Here is an 18,645-nt window from a genome sequence, read left to right on the forward strand (position 1 = left end):
AGTCTTACCCCAACTAACAGGAAATCTCCCCAGCTGCCATGTAGATCCAATGACAAGACAAGCGTTCCCTGATCTTGTTCTTGCCGACAAAAGATTCTTCGTGAACGAACCAGTCGACTTGGTATTGGGAGGAGACATATATCCTCAAATTATGTTAGGCGGATTGAAAAGGGATGTGTTAAATAATTTGATAGCGCAGGAAACCGTATTCGGGTGGATCCTGACAGGTCGATCAGACTCGATAAACAACACCCAGAATATAGTATCATATTTCAATGAGGTTACACTGTCCAAAAAATTGTCTGCGTTCTGGGAACTAGAGGAAATCCCAAAAAAGAGGAGTGAGCACGAGGATGATAAATACTGTGAAGAACTCTTCAAATCCACCACAGTAAGAAACAGCGACGGGAAATACGTAGTTTCTCTACCATTTAGAAAAGATGTATGTTTAGGGCCATCATTAAAAAGCGCATGTGCTCAATTTTATCGAAACGAAACACGTCTTGGAAAAAACCCAGCCTTACAAACAGAATATAACAGAGTCGTATCCGAGTATGAAACATTGGGGCATATGAAACAAGTAAGAAACATAGCGCCAGAATCGACAGAGTGCTACTTCCTTCCGCACCATGCCGTAATTAAGGAGGACAGTACCACAACCAAAGTACGAGTTGTATTCAACGCATCTTGCCCCACGACAAATGGCAAAAGTTTGAACGATGCCCTCTATCCAGGTCCCATTCTCCAAGCCGATCTTACTGTATTAATACTCCGGTGGAGATTGTTTAAATACGTCTTCAACAGCGATATTGAGAAGATGTATCGTCAAATATGGGTTAATCATGATCAAACAAGATATCAGCGGATCGTATTCCGAAAGGATCCAAAGGATACAATAAGTCTGTACGAACTTAAAACAGTAACTTTTGGGGTGAACTGTGCTCCATACTTAGCAATACGGACATTGCATCAACTCGCCGATGACGTGGAGCACACGCACCCAATGGCAGCAGACATTCTGAAGAATTATATGTACGTAGACGACGTACTCGCCGGCGGCCACAGTATTGATACCGCAATAAAGGCAAGAGATGAAATAACCGAGGCACTAAAATCAGCAGGATTTCCATTAAGAAAATGGACGTCGAACTACAAGAAAATTCTACAAGGCATACCGAAATCATATTTGCTAACAGAGAACTTTTTAGAATTTGAAGATACCAGCATGGTGAAAGCACTGGGCATAAGGTGGAACGCGCACGCTGATTATTTCTATTTTACGGCGAAACCAATAGAAGATTACAGCGCCACTACAAAGCGAAGCATACTCTCAGAGATTGCTAAGCTTTTCGACCCTCTTGGCTGGTTGGCCCCAGTGATAATAGTCGCCAAAATCGTTATGCAAAAGATCTGGTTAGAGGGTACAGGATGGGATGAAGGCGTGTCACCAACCACATTTGATCGCTGGCAAGCATTCACGCAGGAATACGTGCGGATCAACGATCTGCGTATCCCGAGGTGGGTTCATTTTACGGAGAGAGACAAGGTCGAAATACATGGATTTAGCGATGCCTCGGAAAAAGCATACGCAGCTACGGTTTTTCTTAGAGTTCATGAAAAAGGCCGAACCCACACCAACCTGCTTATGGCGAAAACCAGAGTAGCCCCAGTTAAAACTATTTCGTTGCCACGACTAGAGCTCTGCGGTGCCGTTCTGCTTGCCGAAATAACAGAATCGGTTATTGACAACCTAAACCTGGCAAATCGAGAAGTGATCCTCTGGACAGACTCAACGATAGTTCTCGCATGGATCCGGAAGCCACCATGCTCGTGGTCTACCTTCGTCGCCCATAGAATAACCAAAATCATAGAAAAGGTAGGAACCAAGGTTTGGCGGCACGTCGACTCAGCGTCAAACCCGGCAGACTTAGCAAGCAGAGGACTGCCAGCGTCGGATTTAATAAACAACTCTCTGTGGTGGCAGGGCCCTTCCTGGCTGCAAGAAGATCACGAAAACTGGCCAGCGCAAGAAGGCGATTATAATACGAACATCGAGGAAAAAAGGGTACGAATTCACGCAACGACCCAACAAACTAATCCTAACATTCTTGATAGGTTCTCCGATCTGTCTCGAGCTTTACGAGTAATTTCCTATATTTTCCGATTTTTTAAAGCAACCCACCCGAAGACTAAATCTTCCGGAAAACCGAAGTCAAAGTCACTTTCTCCACTCGAAATAAATGAAACAACTCAGCGTTTAATAATTATCTCTCAGAATCAATATTACCGCGAAGAGTACAATTGTTTAAAGGAAGGGAAACCGATAAGTGGCAGAAGCGACATTTTACCTCTCAACCCCTTCATAGATGGAAATGGCAGCATCCGAACGGGGGGGCGACTCGGCGCCTCCAGTGACCTCCCCTACAACGAACGCCATCCTATTATTCTCCCTTACGCCTGCAGGTTCTCTCGTCTATTGGTTCAATTTATCCATTCCATCTCATTGCACGGGGAAAATCAGCTGATGTTACGCCTCATCCGCACTCAGTACTGGATTCCCCGCGTCAAAAATATGATTAGGTCTGTCATCCACAATTGCAAGGTCTGCACAATCTACAAAAAGCGTTCGCAAACGCAACTCATGGGAATACTTCCTAAGGAACGTACCACGTTTTCGAGGGCGTTTACCAATACCGGGGTGGACTTCTGCGGACCGTTCGACATTAAGTCATACAGCGGTAGAGGATGTCGGACTTCAAAGGGTTATGCCTGCCTATTCGTCTGCTTCTCCACCAAGGCCATCCACCTTGAACCGACGAGCGATCTTTCCACCGGATCCTTCCTAGCCGCTTTCTCCAGGTTTGCCGCCAGACGAGGCTGTCCGAAAAACATATATTCTGATAACGGTACTAACTTCGTAGGGGCTTCGCGATCGTTAAGATCAGAATTCAAAGCATTTCTGCGAGAAACCAAAGATCGTACCATCTCGAGATATAGCCACCAAAACCTGGCATGGCATTTCATACCCCCGGGCGCTCCTCACATGGGGGGCCTGTGGGAAGCTGGGGTCAAAAGTTTTAAAACCCATTTCAAAAAGATCGCTCTGGATCACAAATATACCTTTGAAGAGTTTGGCACCTTATTGTGCCGAGTAGAGGCGTGCCTCAATTCAAGGCCCCTCAGTCCTGCGTCTAACGACTCTTCTGACCTGGAACCGCTTACCCCCGGCCATTTCCTCGTGGGGGGGTATCTGTTAGCTCCTCCCGAACTAGACACGACAGAGACCCCGGCCTCCATCGTAAATCGATGGCAGAAACTCAAAGCCCTACACCAAACCTTCTGCAAAAGGTGGAAGGCCGAATATCTCACTGAGATGCAAAAGCGGGTTAAGTGGCAACGATCGCAACCCAACCTCAACCTAGGGGACTTAGTAGTCATTCGGGAAGACAACCTACAGCCGAACGAGTGGAGAATGGGAAGGGTCGTAAAATTGCACCCTGGCCGCGATGACCGCGTGCGTGTAGTCGACCTGGATACCACTAAAGGACAAACAACACGCCCCATCGCTAAGTTGGTGCTGTTACCGGCGCCAAGCTACGAAACAGAGACTACTCCCGCTTAACCCTTCAGGGACCCACATTCTACTTAGAAAACTCACTTCCATTTCATATAATATTATTCTGTGCAAAAACTTGGTGTTCGTACCAATGAGTTACAAACCCGTATTCTTCATATATACTAAATTCAAATCTTTGCTTCTTTAATGAAGATAAGGAGAGCTTTCTTACAAACAGGTTACTAAGACTGAATGTGTCAAATTATAAATATAAGTCTTACCAGCCCCTACCGCTGTGCCACCATTTGGGACTCAGAGTTGTACACCGCCACATAATTATATTTTCATAAATATGTCCCTGAAGCTTGGGTTGTATACCTGCGGAACGGCTGAAAAACCTCGTACAGTAGATCAAAGTCTTTTTTTAAATACAGTCCCAGTTTTAAACAACCAATGGCTCAAAATTTACTTGCACACGTATTATCAGGCTTAGGAAATCGTTTTAGCAAAGAACAAAAGCAAGTACAGCGTACCATAACAACAGTTACCACGACAACAACGATATAAAGAATCCCCATGTATTTAACAAACGCACATAATCCTTGCCGACATAATGTTTAAAATAAATACAAGATAACTCACGTGAATTCGATTACTACTAACACATGCATTTTATGAGCTTACTGACGATGATCCAAAGCCAATGTATAACGATCCTTATCGTCGGGCACATTCATCAAAGCAGCATAAAAGGGATGAAGTCCTGCCATTATAAAATTATAATTAAAGTTTATTCTACGGTTTAAGAAGGTTAAAGAAAACAGAGTACCACATACCTCTTTGTGTAACCAGAACACAATGACGCTGACGTAAACGGAATCCCGTGAAGTAAGCATTGCCGTAAATCGTAAAATGTGGGAGATGCATAGGTAGAGGGGTGGCTTTAATTGCACAAATCGATGTCACGGTATCATATTTTATTTTGGCACCGGCCAGCAAACCCCCTCTTTTGCATTGGATTCCATAAGGTTTTATTGGTGTCGTTGTTGATTATGCAACAATTTTCTAATTTGCAACAATCTTTGGTAGGCTCGGTGAGGATTCTGCACTCGAGTTGAGCATCAAACTATCTTGGTCAGTGGAGTCACCTAATAGTGATTGAAAATTTGGCTTTTGTTGTTGTTGAACATTCTGGCCTGTGTCGCACTTGCCGCTTTGGTTGATGCTGTTGTGGTTATAGTTAGTGTCCCTGTACGGGGACTTCCCATTGCTGGAATGCACTTGCTTTTTAGCGGAGTTTGTCCGTGGTCGGAATTCACAGCATCACCTTTTGCGTTGAACAGAATGTTCTTAATACCACTACCAATGTTGTTGCTAGCGCAAACCGCACTACTTGCCTTATTTAATGGGTACCATGCTAGCAATAGTTGTAGGAATACGTGGCCCAGGTGGATTAACAAGGATCCTTTTGACAAATTCATAAACTTCCTCCACAACCATCTTGTCTACCATTGACTGCGTACATTTTCAAATCTTATGCGGCCTTTAGGCACACGTAAAACGTCATCAGCACTGCTCACTACTACCAGCGACGTTTCAGATTGCATTTTTTCACGCAATGATTCAATTACCTCCTTGCTTGATTTAGGCCGAATGATACCCAATGACAAACAAAATTGGTATTTTTTGATATCCAATATGCGATCATTGGGTGCACCACGTACTCCATTAAATGTGTTATGAGCAAATCCCATACACGCTACACAGGCTCCATTCTCTGACTTGGCTGCCTGCAATGCTTGTTCACAAAAGTCGGCACTGCACTTTGTACACTTTTTTACAACTTTATCAATTATATATTTGTAGTTATAACATCGCAAAAACGTTCAGATATATAAAACTGCGAAACGACTCAACTCTGTTGAGGATCAATTAGATACCATTTTTTTGAAGTCGGTTTTGGTACAAAGCCACTAGTAGGTACTGACTGCAAAGCAACAAGCACTGAATTGAACGTTAGATTCCGTGGTTTTCGTATTGAAACTAGGTTCCCATTTGTTTTTCGTACGCAAAATGTGATTTGGGTATATGTTCCAAATTGTATGTAATAAGATGTGGCTGTTTTGTTGTGGGAAAACGTATGTCATCGCCACTCACTTTAAATTCTTTTGAAAATGTGCACTGACGCTGTTCAGCTGTAAAGTTTTCGATTCAAAGGTTTACATGGGTATGCAATTCATCCTTTTCACATCCTTTTCAAATTCTACGCCTAATACAAATTGGGCCAAGCCTTTACTCTCAACGCTATGTAAATTACCACCAAGTTGTTGTTGTTGTTGCTTTGTAAGACTTTTATTACCACCAAGTCTTACAAATTGTTGCAGCGTTATCGATTTGTTGACGTAAGCCGCAAGATTGAGTGTGGGTACATGATCTGATTTTTGCCCAACCAATTTTCAATGACGACTCTTCATCATTTGTATTAATTGGCAAATGTTAGTTGCAACCGAAGGAATATGTTGTGATGTGTTTGCATTTGGATCATGCTCCCTTTCCATTCGCCTCCGCTCGTCCTTTAAATATTTATTCGCAGATTCCCCAGTGGGTATGTATGTTATCTACTTGCGTGGTTTGTCTTAAATGATTGGGTAGCTCTCTATCAAATTCCTCGGCCACGTCCAATTCGAAGCTTTGTCTAGGCAAAGTGGGCAATCGGTGGCGCATATTTTGAGACAGGACCAGTTTGTTTAGCGGTCTATGTGAAGAAGCAAAAGTTACTAAAAATCAACATCTTCACTTTATTAACAGAACAAATACCACTTGGTTTTGTCTCGTTGATCGCAAATAAATGTTTCAAATTTTCCAAAATACGTCGTACGCCATGTGCGGGAAATGAATGAAAGAATTTTCATTCAGGAAATGCATTATTGTCAAATGTCAGACGACGGCATTGCCAGCACATAGAATGATAATCACTTCAATGGGTGTGTTCCATGGGCACTAGCACCGCGTATTCACGCGTCTCAAAGCCTAGTAATTAAAAAAAAAAGCGAAATCAATGCGTTTAGCACCCTCTGATTTTATTTACATACCTTTTCTAGCAAGCCATGAGCTACTCAAATTTTGAGAACTATTTATTCCTACTATGTATATGAGTCATTATTTCTTTTTTTTTGGGGGTTTTCCCGCATCCCATGCAAAACAACACTAAGAGTGTATGGTAGAGTAACGGTCATGACCCCAGGTTCACCCTCTTTACAGATCATGAGCCACGTTTCGAAAGCCCATAAACTTACGTACCACGTTGACTGCCAATTGTGTAAGAGGCAGCACTCCATTAGGGTTTGTCCGGAGTTCCGCGCTATGACTCCCGAGGAGAAGTTACGAGCGGTCCTGCTTCATAAGTATTGTCCGAACTGTCTGTCTCCCTTCCATCGCGTAGGAAATTGCACCAGCAAGTACAGGTGCAAAAGGTGCCAAGAGAAACACCACACGACGCTCCACTTAGATGAGTTAAGGGAGGCCGACCACCAGGGTGAGGAAGATAATTTGGACGACACGCTGTCGATTCATTTAACAGAGCAAACAAAATCGTGGGCGCAGCAGGTGGAGGAAGAGGAAGAACTACAGGAGGAACGACCGAAAGCAGCATCAGCTTCGAATAGTCGCAACCCAGTGCAGAGCATGTTTCGGCCTTTACTGCGCCACGAGAAGCAAAGAGAAAGGAAGATGGAGAGCCCACAGGTAAACGACTGGCGTCAAGACAAGCAAAGCCTCAGCGTCCCGAATCGAGGTCGAGTGAATAGCCAAAGAGATGAAATTACCAGGAGATGCGCGAAGACCCGACAACAAAAAAGGGCAGCGCCATACGTTAAGGACGTGCGCCATAAAATCGGTAACCGAGCTATAGAGAGCGCACAACCGCCGGTTTCAGAACGGGCCGACTACAACCAAATGCGGCTCCACTGCCAACCATGCGGCCGTTCGTGCCAATATCCCCCACGGCCATTGTGCGTATAGAATCGCACGGGCAGCTCCACCTAGTAAGAGCAATTATCGATCCTTGCGCGCCCACCACCATCGCCGACAGTGAGCTGGTCCGAGATCTACGTCTCGAGCAGCAGGGACCCAAACGGTGCACTATAATACTGCGAGGGAAGTACGGCGCAGCCAAGCGCATTCATACACAGGCCGTCGTCTTTGCACGGCATCAAAGGGTGAGCCCGCCATACAGCATAGATCCCCAAATTGCGGTGCCCTTCCAGTTTATGCGTCTGGCAGACCCCCGATTCTATCACCCATCACCTATTCGGCTTACACTCGGCGCTGACATCTATGCCGAACTGATGGTGAGTGATACAGCGACTACCACCATAGGCGGAATTTTAGCCCAGCCGACGGTCTTCGGCGTGGTCGTATCCGGGGTATGCCAACAATAGGTTCCCATGCACATACATCCACACATCTAAACGTAACTAAGTGCCATCGAATTTAAACCACGTACATTTCTTCTAACCTTTTTTCTTCTCTTTTCTCCGTAGAAAACATCAACAACACGCATAGTATAGCGAGGTGCAGTGTCCGCAGTCCGCAACTGCTCATCCGCTCGCCACCTTGCCTGGGCGAAGGAGGGCTAGGTTGACTCCCTGGGTCCATTGATCTCGATTTTTCTTAATACTTTAATCTATAGTCTATTTCCTTATCATTGCGCGCGGCAAGGGGGCCGGCATGTTTAGGTCCGAGACCTAAATATTTCGGCCCACCCTCGTAAATCAATCCGCATACCGGTTTCTGCCTGTAGACCAATAGTCTCGCTTTAATATATATGCACTAACACAAACACGAATTTGTGTTTGCCGCTAGGAGCTTTTAGCACCGGAGCCTTGTTAAGGGGAAACTTAACGAAGGCTCTCGTACTGAGGGTTCAGCGCGTTTTTGCAATTGCTTGGCTTTTTTCTTTTTTTTCACGACCGTCAACGGGAGCAATTCTGGCCATCCAGCGTCAAGGTAAGAGAACATTTATTCGAAACACAATTTTATTGTTAAATGCCTATAATTTAAATCATTCAAACCACTATTTGAATATCTTAATTCGAAACACAATTTAATTGTTACCTCATTATTCTTGAATTCAATAAAATCCACTCGAATATATTTATTAACATTTTTCATATCTTTTAATTTTTCTTTTCACTGGGTTCAATTTTCCATTGGCGATTACGTGAGAGATTCGAATTTTTCACGTAATCACTCTCTTTTGCTTTTTTGTAACTAATAATATCGAAGGTAACGTAGTCTAGGTCGACATAGATGACTTCATTCAACTGGGGTCCATTCAAGCTTTGAATGAACGAAGAAACAAAAAGACACGTCAGGTAGCGTAAAGTAAATTTTTCTTTTGAGCTTACGGACAATGCACAATAGTACTTATATAAATATATACATAGGTGATAATACCTTTGGACTTACTTCGAGGTTGGTGCTCCGTCGTTGTTTGCGCAAACAGTTGCCCGTTCCAACGTAGTACGGTTGTTGTGTTGCTAGGCTGCTCGAGTAAGTATATTTATAACTACAATCATACATCCATCTGAAAATTGAAATATTGACGTCTCTTGGAATGTTACGGGTTTACATGACATCGAACTGTGCAATTCGCGCTTCCTTTTCTTTTCTTGTTTTAATTTCTTTTTTTTTTTTTTGGATCAATTCTACTTATACCAAAACAACGCGCGGTCGAGTGAGTATACCTAAGCGATCGTAACTAGAAAGTTATTATGGAGGTAGGTCAAATTCCAAAATCATCCAAATTTAAAGAGATAAAGATTACAGGTAAATATTCATTACAAATAATCGGTTTGTTGCCTACGGAGCAATTCCGCAACTTGAAACCACCTAATTCGTCCACTATTTCGGATTCAATTCCATGTGGCTGAACCTGTTTTCTTCGCTTCTCTCTGCTTTCTTATCCCTCACCTTAACGATCTCCATTCCTTAAAAAAACTGTTTCTGTTCCCTCTTATTGGTTGCGCATTGGCTTAACTTTTATGAAGTCCAGTTGAACGTTAAAGTTTCGGCGGCTAATTTACCCCCACAACAGCTTCAAGTAGTTCGTATTATTTGGGTGACATCGCAATCATATTGGGTTTGTTCACTCTAGAAGGTATTCCAATAGCTCTGGCTGATTGTAAATCTCTTTACCACTCAAGAATTGACTCAGTGGAAAAGCAAAAATATTATTTTGTAGCTTGTATATAGCTGTTTTTGCTTTGGTTTCTGCAAAATATATAAGTTGGCGGGCTCCGGTGTCTTTACTTAGTGTAAACGTGTTAGACTTTCCACGTAATTCTTAAGGATTCTTACAAAAAAAACCGATTTAAAATAATAAACTTTTATGATAAAGGAACTTAGTTTGTTCCTGCGGATGTAAGTCTCCCTCCGGTGCGCTGCCAAAAAACCAAATGGCCGAGCCAATCGAACTTCTTTTGCGTCATCCCCCAATTCTCTCATTCTCAGCTGTCAATTCATACAGTCAGTGTTGAGTAATAACAAAAAGAAAGGGTATGTTCAAATAGTTTTGATGCCTTATTATTTAGATCACTTTTGATGGTTAGATATGATATGTGATCAGGTGCAATAAACCGGTTCTATAAATTATGTTCTAGGTCCTAATGAATATTTGAGGACAAATACTTCTAGGTTGTTTGACACAAAAAGAAATATGTAGACGCTGGCTTAGTCGCGATGACCTATTTTGAGGTCGCAGTTTATAACTATTTATAGACCTGAACGTTACTGAAAAGTCTTAAACTGACGAATGTTAGATACTAGACCGTTGTGTTAATGTGATACCCGGTCACATTAATAAAACATGAGGAGACTAAGGAGGTTTTATCAAAGGAATCAATGTACGTCAGTACAGAGTCACCCCTGGTCGACCTTTATGGCGATATCTCGAAAAAGCGACCACCTATAGAACGAAGACCCACTCCGTTTTAAAAATACTCATTAACACCTTTCATTTGATACCCATATCGTACAAACAAAGTCTAAGTTGCGATACCTCGAAAAGGCGTCCACCTATAGAACTAAGGCCCACCCTCTTTTAAAATACTCATTAACACCTTTCTTTTGATACCCATATTGTACAAACGCATTCTAGAGTCACCCCTGGTCCACCTATATGGCGATATCTCGAAAAGGCGACCACCTATACAAATACCACCACTCCCTTTTAAAACTCTCATTAATACCTTTAATTTTATACCCATATCGTACAAACACATTCTAGATTCACACCTGGTCCACCTTTATGGCGATATCTCTGAAAAGGCGACCACCTATACAACTACCACCACTCCCTTTCAAAACCCTCATTAATACTTTTAATTTGATACCCATATCGTACAAACAAATTCTAGGGTCACCCTGGTCCACCTTTATGGCGATATCTCGAAACGGCATCCAGCTATGGAACTAAGGATCACTCCCTTTAAAATACTCAGTAACACCTTTCTTTTGATACCCATATTGTACAAACAAATTTTAGGGTCACCCCTGGTCCACCTTTTTGGCGATATCTGGAAACGGCGTCCACCTATGGAACTAAGGATTACACCCTTTTAAAATACTCATTAACACCTTTCATTTGATACCCATATCGTGCAAAAAAATTCTAGAGTCAACCCTGATCCACCTTTATGGCGATATCCCAATGGCGCCCACCTATAGAACTATGGCCCACTCCCTCATAAAATACTCTTTAGGGCCTTTCATTTGATAGACATGTCATACAAACACATTCCAGGGTTTCCCTCGGTTCATATTCCTACATGGTTATTTTCCCTTATGTTGCCACCATAGCTCTCAACTTATTATGTAATGTTCGGTTACACCCGAAATTAACCTTCCTTACTTGTTTATACTCAGTTGAGCAGAGCTCACAGAGTATATCAGGTTTGATTGGATAACGGTTGGTTGTACAGGTATAAAGGAATCGAGATAGATATAGACTTCCATATATCAAAATCATCAGTATCGAAAAAAAATTTGATTGAGGCATGTCCGTCCGTCCGTTAACACGATAACTTGAGTAAATTTTGAGGTATATTGATGAAATTTGGTATGTAGGTTCCTGAGCACTCATTTCAGATCGCTATTTAAAATGAACGCTATCGGACTATAACCACACCCACTTTTTCGATATCGAAAATTTCGAAAAACTGAAAAAGTGCAATAATTCATTACCAAAGACAGCTAAAGCCATAAAACTTGGTAGGTGCGTTGAACTTATGACGCAGAATAGAAAACTAGTAAAATTTTGAACAATGGGCGTGGCACCGCCCACTTTTAAAAGAAGGTAATTTAAAAATTTGCAAGCTGTAATTTGGCAGTCGTTGAAGATATCATGATGGAATTTGGCATGAACGTTAATCCTATTACTCTATGTATGCTTAACAAAAATTAGTAAAATCGGAGAACAACCACGCCCACTTAAAAAAAATTTTTTTTAAGTCAAATTTTAACAAAAAATTTAATATCTTTACAGTATATAAGTAAATTATGTCAACATCCAACTCCAGTAATGATATGGTGCAACAAAATACAAAAATAAAAGAAAATTTCAAAATTTCAAGTCGAACAAAAATGTACCAATCCTTGTGAAATTTGGTAGGGGCTTAGATTCTAGGACGATAACTGTTTTCTGTGAAAAAGGGCGGAATCGGTTGAAGCCACGCCCAGTTTTTATTCACAGTCGTCCGTCTGTCCTTCCGCATGGCGGTTAACACGATAACTTGAGCAAAAATCGACATATCTTTATTGAACTTAGTTCACGGACTTATCTGAACTCACTTTATCTTGGTATAAAAAATGAACGAAATCTGACTATGACCACGCCCACTTTTTCGATATCGAAAATTACGAAAAATGAAAAAATGCCATAATTCTATACCAAGTACGAAAAAAGGGATTAAACATGGTAATTGCATTGGTTTATTGACGCGAAATATAACTTTAGAAAAACTCTGTGAAATGGTTGTGACACCTACCATATTAAGTAGAAGAAAATGAAAAAGTTCTGCAGGGCGAAATAAAAAACCCTTGAAATCTTGGCAGTTATTACATGCATAAATAAATTAGCGGTATCCAACATATGATGTCCTGGGTCACCCTGGTCCACATTTTGGTCGATATCTGGAAAACGCCTTCACAAATACAACTACCACCACTCTCTTTTAAAACTCTCATTAACACCTTTCATTTGATACCCATATCGTACAAACATATTCTAGAGTCACCCCTGGTCCACCTTTATGGCGATATCTCGAAAAGGCGACCACCTATAGAACGAAGGCCCACTCCCTTTTAAAAATACTCATTAACACCTTTCATTTGATACCCATATCGTACAAACAAAGTCTAGAGTCACCCCTTGTCCACCTTTATTGCGATACCTCGAAAAGGCGTCCACCTGGAGAACTAAGGCCCACTCCCTTTTAAAATACTCATTAACACCTTTCGTTTGATATCCATATTGTATAAACGTATTCTAGAGTCACGCCTGGTCCACCGTTATGGCGATATCTCGAAAAGGCGACCACCTATACAACTACCACCACTCCCTTTTAAAACCCTCATTAATACCTGAATAACTTTCACTTGGTCTCTCTTCGCTACACTCAAATCCGAAATAAAAAGATTTATTGGTTTTTTTATAAACGTTACAAATTCAAAATTTTATTTTGTTATTCAATATTATTTTTATTTCTTTCCTATTCACTTTCTTCAAACTTGGAAAAAATCAAAGTATTTAAATATGTACATATATATACACGACTTTGTAGTAGGAGCGCGTCCGCGGTTGCCGAGTAATAATTCTTGACTGACGAATGCCATATATAATTGTTGACGATGGTAGTGTATGCGCGTTGGCGCCTTTCCATTCGCCGCGCACGGCTGCGCATAAGGATTTCGCCGCCGTATAAATTATGAAGGAGGCGGCTTAAACATCCTGCCCGCCCTGCAGGGAGGTGCCAGTAATCACCTTCTGCAGTTCCTGCAGGGCGCGGATGGTAGTATCTAAGGCGCGATTCGTATTGCGCCGTTGACATTGCGCCGTTTGCAGGCCTTGAGGGGTGCGCGCGATCGTGCGCTTGGCCGTCTTTGCGAGTTTGGGGGTTGCCGCTGTTTTAAATGCAGGGTGCGCCTTTTGGGCGCTGCAGGCGCAGGTCGGTGTCCTCTCTTTTTCCTTCTTTGGCTTGGGTTTCGGCTTGCGGGGTGCTTGGGGGGTTTTATGTGGAGGGGCTTTGCGCTGCCCACGCCGGCCTTTTGGCCTCTCGTGCAGGAGGGTGTGATGTGCCAGGCCGCAAATTTTGCACGACCCTCGGGAGTCGCATTCCCCCGTGGTGTGCGTGAGTGCCAGACAATTGAAACAATAGCCCTGTGCCCTGGCCACTGTAGCACGCTGCGGTGGCCGCATCGCCTTGAAAGCCGGGCAGGTCCGCAGCACGTGGTAGCGGTGGCAGAGCTGACACTGGAGGCAGTTATCGGTTTCTGCTGTGGGAGCCAGTGGGCATGCTGGTCGAGATGCCATGATGGTGTCGTCCTGAAAGTACAAGAGCAGAGAGAGAAACGAGAAGTAGTTGGATACAGCGGATGATACGGAAATTTAATTATACAGGGGAAACGTATATAAGTTAGAGCGTTGTGCTCGAAGAGTACTCCATTGGAAGAAAGCACAGTTTAACTAAGGGGCGCATGACAAGCCCATTTTGGGTGCGAACCTCTACAACCCGAACATGGTTGTCAGGTCCGTGGCGAACGTTCTCGATTCGTCCCAGACGCCACTCGGTGGGCGGGAGCAAATCTTCTTTAATTACGACAAGGTCGCCAGGTTGAGGATTTCGCTGTGGCGTTTGCCATTTATAGCGCTTCTGAAGGTCCTTCAGATAATCCTCCAGCGTCGACTGAATTGGTGATGAAGCGATTTGAGTTTTTCCCATCGATTTATCCAGGAGAGGTCTTCCGCGTTTGGCTCAGGAATGGCTAATAGCGGTGCACCTCGAAGGAAGTGACCCGGAGTGAGCGCTGTGAAGTCAGCTGGGTCCTGGGATAGTGAGGTTTGAGGCCTTAAATTGAGAACTGCTTCAATACGTACCAGCAGCATCGTGAATTCTTCGAATGTAAACTTGTGGGATGCAGCGGTTTTTTTGAAGTGGGTTTTAAAACTTTTGACTGCGGATTCCCACAAGCCGCCCATATGAGGAGCGCTGGGTGGAATATACTGCCAGTTTATTCCTTGGGGGGCATATTTTTGCACAATGTCCGCAGAGCATTCGTTAAGAAATTTAACGAAGTCGCGTTCGAGTGCGCGCTGAGCGCCAGTGAACGTTTTACCATTGTCGCTCATTATTTTTGAGGGATAACCTCGTCTGCCAACGAATCGGGCGAATGCTGCGCGAAAGGCTTCAGTAGTAAGGTCCGAGCATAGCTCGAGATGTACTGCCTTTGTGGAAAAACAGAAGAATACAGCCACGTACCCTTTTATGGTAGCGGTCGACCTCATAACCGATGCTTTTATTTGGAATGGACCTGCAAAGTCTACTCCTGTTGTGGAAAAGGGGAGTGAGAAATTGCAGCGCTCAGGTGGTAGAGCTGCCATTATTTGCGTGCGCGTTTTCTGTTTGAAAAGCGTGCAAGATTTGCACTGAAAAATGCATTTCTTTATAAGAGGCTTTAGTTTTGGTACGTAGTACTCTTGCCTCACCATTTGGAGCATTAACCGCATTTCTGCATGAAGAAGCAGGCGGTGTAAGAACTCCAGATACAACTGGCAGAGCCTAGAATCCGGAGGAAGGATTACTGGATGCTTCTCGTTGTATTGCATTGTAGAATGTTCCAATCTTCCACCGATACGTAGGAGCCCGTATCCATCCAGAAATGGGTCAAGAACCAGAAGGGAACTCTTTTTGCTTATTGGCATATTGTTTTGTAAGGCGCTCTTTTCCGCCCCGAAATGGCGAGATTGTGCCATTGCCACAAGCCGCGTTTTCACATGTTGCAACTCTTTGTACGTCAGATGGGGATTATGTGTTGTTGCCACCGATATGGATTTGTTGCAGGCATTGTTCGCAAAGCGGAACACGTATGCAATCACACGGCGAGCTCGAGAGTATGAGGAGAAACGTTGAAGAATGTCGTCCTCTTCCTCGAGTGCGTGATATGCTTCCACCTTGCGTTTCTCGGGTGGAGAAGCGCTACCTGCTTTCGGCTTTGGCCATGCCGAAATGTGGCAAGAAAGCCATTGTGGTCCGTGCCACCAAAGCGATGAACCTATCAAATCATGCGGCTTGCAACCACGTGTGCCAAGATCAGCAGGGTTGTCTTGGCTAGATACATGGCGCCAGGTGCCGCTGGGAAGATATTCTCGAATTTGAGAGGTACGGTTGGCCACATAAGTCTTCCAGGTCGATGGAGATTTTTCTAGCCAGGGTAGTACAATCTCAGAATCTGACCATAAGAATGTGTTGCATGCTTGTAAGTCGAGCTGTTTTCGAACAGTTGAAGCCAGTTTTGCGAGTAGGACTGCACCACATAGCTCTAAGCGGGGTAAGCTTACAGTTTTTATGGTGGCAACTTTGCCTTTCGCAACCAAAAGAGAAGATTTTATTTGGTTGCCCACATGTGTGCGGATGTAAATCGCTGCGCAATATGCTTTTTCCGAGGCATCACAGAACCCGTGGATTTGAGTGTCTTGCCCTGGAACGACATTAACCCATCGAGGGATTTCGATGTGGAAAATATCTGGCAGATTTTCTGCGAAATGTTGCCATTTTGATAATGTCGCGGGTTTGGCGCTTTCATCCCAATCGCTTCCATCCAGCCAGATTTCTTGGAGAAGCATCTTGGCCTGTATCATAACTGGCGACAGCCATCCTGCCGGGTCAAAAAGTTTTGCAACAGAAGATAAAATTTGTCGCTTTGTGACCGCATTTTGGGTGTGTTCCGGCAGAATGGTGTATGGAAATTTGTCCGTGAGCGCGTTCCATCGAATGCCAAGAGTTTTGGTATTGGAAGTGCTCTCAAATTTTAAGAAGTTGGAGTCTAGAAGATCCTCCTTCGGAAACTAATATGGCCGGGTGATTAGCCGTTAGTTTCTTTAGTATGAAACCAGCTGATTTTAGGGCGTTTATCACTTGAACGAGTGATTCAGTGGCGTTATCGATGGTATGACTTCCGGATAGGATGTCGTCGACATAAGTTTGCGTCTTGAGAATTGTTGCAGCCAACGGGAATGTTGCTTTCGTGTCATCGGATAGTTGATGCAACGTACGAATAGCGAGATATGGTGCACAATTGACGCCGAATGTAACCGTTATTAGATTGAAATCGCTAACATTGGAGTTGGCCGATTTGCGAAATAGGATTCGCTGAAAATCTTTGTCGTCCTCGTGTATAAGGATCTGACGGTACATTTTTTCAATATCTCCATTGAACACATACTTATGCATGCGCCACTGTAGAATTAGTAGCATGAGATCTGGTTGGAGAGTTGGACCAGTGTATAGCACGTCATTTAGGGATTTTCCTGACCCAGAATTTTTAGAGGCGTTGAAAACCACACGAACTTTGGTGGTGACCTTATCTGGTTTGACTACCGCATGATGTGGCAAGTAAAATGAGAAGACCTTGCCATTCGAAGTTATTTCGCATGGGTCGGCAGATTCCATGTGATCAAGGTCGAGATATTCTTGCAACACATTGTTGTACATTGTACCTAACTCCCCCTTTTTCTGGAGCGATCGCTCCATGTTGAAAAACTGCTGCAGAGCAGCCGGGCGGGATTTGCCGAGGGAGAGTTTTTCAGGAAACTCTTCCTTGAATGGAAGTCGTACAATGTATCGACCGTTTGGTGCACGTGTCGTGGTTGTTGCATATATCTGCTCACACGCTTGATCCTCGGGGGATATCTGTGGAGGTTGTGGAATTTCCTCCTCTTCCCAAAATTTTCTCAGTTGAGAACTGAGTGTCTCGTTTGACGCTTGGACTTGCGTCGAGAATGACACAACATTTTCAGATATTGGACCACTAAGAATCCAACCAAAAATGGTTTGTTGCGCAAGTATGATACCGCACACCTTTTTTATACCTTCCAGCAGAATTTGTGGAAGTATGTCGCTGCCAATTACCATGTCAGTCTGACCTGGTATGTGGCAACTGGGATCAGCGAGCTCAAGGAGTTTGAACTGCTGCCAGATTTTGCGACTAATGGTGGATGTTGGTAGATTTGTTGTTAGTTGCGGCAACACAATGGCATGAGCCTTTATCCTTTTCATGGCCTTGGATGCAACCAGTGTCAAAGGACAAAGCTTGGAGGACTTTTGTAAAACTTGTCCACTCATGCCAGAGATTTCGAACTTTGAATGTTCGAATGGAAGTTTCAACCGTTTTTGAACTTTCGAGGAAATGAAAGTTCTTTCCGAGCCCTGATAAATAAGGGCTCTCAGTTGAAATAATTCCCCTTCGTGTTCGACTGCGACCATAGCAGTAGGAAGGAGAATTTGGTTATCATTGGCTGCATGCAATGATGTAACCGGTGCGTGTTTTGAACAACACGATAGCTCGCTAGAATCGGAGCTATTCTGCGTTTGTCGAACGGGAGGTGTTGACTCAGCAGTTGTGTGCTGCACGTTTGGTGCATTCGTTCGCGGGGTGGAACGTTGAGCTTGTGGGCTCGCATGCAACAGCGTGTGATGCCGTTGATGACATGTCGAACATGACCACTTGCTCGTTCACTCATTGATGATATGAGTGCTGCTAAGGCAGTTTGTGCACAGCTTAGCTTGTTTTACCAATTTTGTCCGGTTTTGCACAGACATTCGCTTGAATTGTGGACAGAATCTAATAAGGTGCGTGGAGTTGCAGCATTGGCAAGTTTCCTTTTTAGATTCTGCCACAAGGGTTTGCGTCCTGTTGAAGGACCTGTTTTGCGCAGAATTTTTATGAGCGACTGGTTTTTGTTTGCTTGGTTGAAGCCTATTGACCCTTTCAACGACTTCATATCTCGAGGTGAGAAAGTCGTTCATTTGTGA

The 18,645-nt window shown here is 43.5% G+C and overlaps 1 protein-coding gene across 6 annotated transcripts in view; it reads left to right on the forward strand.

The window, feature by feature from the left end:
• unc-13 overlaps positions 1-18,645 on the forward strand; it is a 4,182,017-nt gene that overhangs the window by 3,032,936 nt on the left and 1,130,436 nt on the right. The gene's annotated exons all lie outside the window — the stretch shown is intronic.

The sequence above is a fragment of the Eurosta solidaginis genome, chromosome X (genome assembly GCF_040869045.1).
Source record: "Eurosta solidaginis isolate ZX-2024a chromosome X, ASM4086904v1, whole genome shotgun sequence".
NCBI lineage: Eukaryota > Metazoa > Arthropoda > Insecta > Diptera > Tephritidae > Eurosta > Eurosta solidaginis.